Source organism: Plodia interpunctella, chromosome 3, assembly GCF_027563975.2.
Source record: "Plodia interpunctella isolate USDA-ARS_2022_Savannah chromosome 3, ilPloInte3.2, whole genome shotgun sequence".
Taxonomy (NCBI): domain Eukaryota; kingdom Metazoa; phylum Arthropoda; class Insecta; order Lepidoptera; family Pyralidae; genus Plodia; species Plodia interpunctella.
The window spans coordinates 165,182-169,516 of NC_071296.1; the positions used below are offsets into that span (position 1 = coordinate 165,182).

General features: G+C 37.8%; 1 long non-coding RNA gene across 1 annotated transcript; it reads left to right on the forward strand.

The window, feature by feature from the left end:
* Positions 1-1,980: 1,980 nt before the first annotated feature.
* Positions 1,981-4,096, forward strand: LOC128683600 (uncharacterized). The gene is made up of 3 exons (XR_008406309.2): positions 1,981-2,164; positions 3,507-3,575; positions 3,865-4,096. It is a non-coding gene; the product is annotated as an uncharacterized LOC128683600 (long non-coding RNA).
* The last annotated feature ends 239 nt before the right edge of the window (positions 4,097-4,335 follow it).

Genomic DNA, 4,335 nt, shown 5'->3' on the forward strand with positions numbered 1-4,335 from the left:
TGACTCGTCCGTAAACATTTAGCCATTGCTATCATTGTTGGAGCCCAAGGTCCGGCTCCGACAATCATAGCAGCAATGACAAAAAAAAAAGCCGGGAAAAGGATAACAAAGATAGAAAGATATTGGATATAAAGGATTACTTAAATGACAGATTAAACATGTTGTTTAAAACCAGAACTTGTATTGGCTTGTATCACGTTCATAGTTTTAGTGCTTTAGTCTAGCATATTTTAAGTTTGAAAGCTCAGCAAGGAATCAATCAATTTGATGACTACGCAGGATGACAGTATAGGACTCAGAGCGCGACATCTGTCCTGCTCTATAGGTTATGAAGCAGGAATGCGTCGCGAGCCGTGAGGTCGCACTCCGTACACAGCCGTTACATGTTCGCTTCAAACTGCTTTTAGTGAAGCTTTGTTTCTGTTGGGAGTGTTGCGACATATCTAACTTTTCCTGAGATCAAAACACTCTTATTTTGCAAGTTTTCTTACGAGTCTCTATAATATTTCCGAATTTTAGAACCGACAAATTTTAGTTCGTAAAGAGAGTTGTAATAAATTTCCCGATGTTTTCTCATTCTGGTTTTGTTTTTGCTGTTATGAATCCTGAAACTAATAATTTTTGATTCGGCCTCAATATTGAGATAGTGCGACAATTGAATTGTGTAACAGAGCTGGTGTTTGCTCGTCAAACTGGAGTAATGGCTGTTTGGTCAAGTGTGGCCTCCCCCGCCCCCGGCGCGCCCGCCCCGCCACCCCGGAGACCCACACACATTACTTTGAAATATTAAAAAGTGCCATGCAAATATCCCATAGTTGTAGTTTTCATAGATTTTGTTTGATCCAATTGTTTCAATATATTTCCTGTATATTATTATTTTATGTTTTACTTTTAGATATTATGAGATTATTATGAGAATCGCACATTACCAGCACCAGTAGACCCGCTGCAGGCAGCGTTATTTTGTCTTTCCTAATCTTTTCTGTCATAGGCGTTAAATTCCTTTTGTTTACAGGTATAATTGTTGTCGGCGACTCACCTATGTTTATTGTCGCATATCTGAGTTGAGACGATGTTCCAATTTTCTCTAACCTTTATATCAAATAATAAGACTTTATTAGTTTAAAAGTGGAATGAATGATTTCTAACTACAATAGAGCTTGTCAAAGAATTTTAATTGCAAAATATCTCTACCTATTGGCCCTAAGTATATAAAACAAAACTTTTATATTTGAGACCTATTATATAAAAGAAATTGGCCCTAAGTATATAAAAGAAAACTTTTCTGTTTGTGTAAATTAGTACTCAATTTGAAAAAAACGAATCTTAATCAACTGTATTTTTATCTGTCTTCTTGTTTACGTATCAATTTGCAACCTGATTCACGATTTCCTGATATTTTTATTTTTAAATTTAGTATCCGATATTGTCCACTGCTGAGCAAAGGTCTCTACTAATTTATTCTACATGTGCATTTGCAAATATATCTTGTCAAAATGTGCATCTACTTAGTTGGTACATGTAGGAATAATTGATAAACCTAACACCGGCGATAGACCGATTAGTCGTATAAGCTTAGATTGAATCCGGAATGTATCACGGAAAAATCCGCAGAAACTAATAACAGATAGCTGCAATAACCTAATTATGTTTCTATAAGCAATGAATGACGATCGTCGATAAGCGGTTACTAAGTAAATATCGTCATAAAGTTTGTGTCTCGTTAATTGTTGCGCCACGGGACCTCGCGACCCGCGATAGCGCGTCTTCAGATAGCCGCTTCGAGAAGTGAGGTCAGGGGGCATCACTTATCATTCATGTGCAACACTTCATGCGACAATTAGTCTTATACTGCCACAATTAGAGTTGTTTTCGGTTGTTGGTGCAACGTTATCGCTCTTCGTTATTTTCCGATTAGTGATTAGTATAAATATTCGATGCTCTATTTCTGTGCTCAATGGTGACAGACAGATAAGGGGACGTGTTTGTAGGGGAGCGATAAGCTTCGTTATCGCGGTTACGAGCTGCCCCCCTGTCCCTCTGGTATCCCCTCGGACATAACTTCACCCTCGGAGACGTTGGTACACAAGTAAACAAGTAATATTGGACGCGAATTCCATGACCTGCATTGAAGTGTATCAACATTCCATTACTCGTCGCTTTGGTACATACTCCTTTCATATTTTAATAAATATTGAACAGATTTAAGCTCGAAACATAGCGTGGGATAGCTACAGGACATAGGCTCAGAATACACATGGATGGACTATTGATTAAAAGCCGCTTGTACTTGTAGATGTCCTAAGCCGCGTTTGCCGTTACGTGGCGGGGCCGCTCGATTCTGTTAAATAACTAAATCAATCCTAAATAGCTAATAAAAAATGAAATTTATGTAAATTCCATGCTCTTTGGATACCTTAGTAGGTACCTAAATTACAAAATAGTCTGTTGATCTTCAGATTATACCAGACTTGTTCGACTTTACTTCGTCCTGTTCTTGTAGTCTTTTGAGCTCTGACACCGTAATGTAGGGTCGATTGAACCAATTGACTCGTTAAAGACAGAGGGAAACTATTGAAATCCAATAAAAAAGAAAAAACATTTGAACACAAGACATGCAACGCCATCTGGCGCTCGGCGCCGGAATTACAACGTGAACGCGCGTTTCGCACGCACTAGTATCGGATGGATTGCTGTGTGCCGGCTACACATTGTCGGCGAACTCCGACAGATGCCGAAGCGAATAAACGTCCATTACGTGATTTGTAATGTGAGCTTATTTTACTGCAAGGAATAACCAGCAATGTATGTCAAAACCGCCAAAGTTTGGCCAACTGTTTGCCGATAGTGAATAGCTGCCATGCAACATTTCAGTCCGGTTTCGTTTAATAATGAATAGTTCAAGAGTCAATATTGAGATAGCGCTGCGGTTCCAATTTAAATGGATTAAAAACTTTCTTCAGTTAACATAATTTGTCTAGTATTGTTTGTAAAGTTGTAGTATATAGTATAGTAAATTTGTATTTTAAATGACTGGTATTTCTCTATGCGAGGAGCTTAGAGAAATACAAGTTACTTAAAAATTTGACGTGAAAATGAGCCTGTGAAGGTCTGATTTCAGAACAAATGCTTTGACTTTGTCCATAAGTCCTCAACGATACACGTGTGGGCGTGTCTGCAGTCACATCACGGTTCTGTATTTCAGAAAGTTAAATTCTGCGTTTTTTAAACCTTACCTTCGATACTGGTGACAAAAGACACGTCCCTTAGTAAGTAATTACAAAATTTATCTGTCGCGCATTGGTAGTCGATAAAATCAACGTTCGTGTCAGGTACCCTTATTATTGCGAGCTTCGCGAAACCTAGCAAAATAAATCGAAATCAAATCAACGGCTTCAGTTTCCGGCAGAATTACTTCTTATTAAAGTAGGCAGAGACAAAGCGAGAATAATATTAGGGCTTTATTATTGTGAAAGTGATTATTACTGAGGCTGTTATCATTTCAGCAAAACGACCGAGAACAAAGCCTGTCGAAGGGTGACCGAGCATGACGGAAATTATACTTCATAGATACGGTGACACGACATTATCTTTTACAAAACCCTCACTGTATGGTAGCCATAGATATATTGGTGGATTCGAGAATAAAAAATAGCATCACAAAATAACATCTAAGCCGATTCCTGTGATATGAAGAATTGGCTTTTAGACTTCTCCCTTAATTTACTTTTATTATTTGTTTAATTATGTACACATCATAAATATAAAACTTCCTTTGGAATGATTAAAATTAAAATGATTTTATAATAATGTGGGATAAGAAGCAATTGGTTTATTCTATGTATATTTTCCCTTCGCTTCCAGACCAACATGGAAAAAAGTACACGTACTTGTAACTTTGTTTTGTTACATCTTCAAGCGTAGGCTACACATCCAATCTTCTTGAAATTCGAATTTCCAATGGCAGTTAGAAGTACAGGATATAAGGTAAGTGGTAAATTCCCGTGGACGAAGCCGTGGTCAAAAGATAATTAAGAAAGCAGCTTAATAAAGGAATTTTTTATATGCATTTGAAAGTTATGTACTCTGCGTATTTTATTTTGCATTCGCTATAAGTTAGTGCCCTGCTATTGCTTCATAAACCTCTCTATATAAAGCAGGCCAGTATGCATGTTACAAGATTTTTTATTTTTAGATAAACAGAAACGAGTGATTTTGTCTCAGTATTTCGTAGTAATAGGTCTACGACGTAGAACCAAGCGCTACGACCGTCATCGTCGGCCGGCAGTGCAGGCAGTACCATCGGTCTGATATCCCGATCACCGATCACGACTT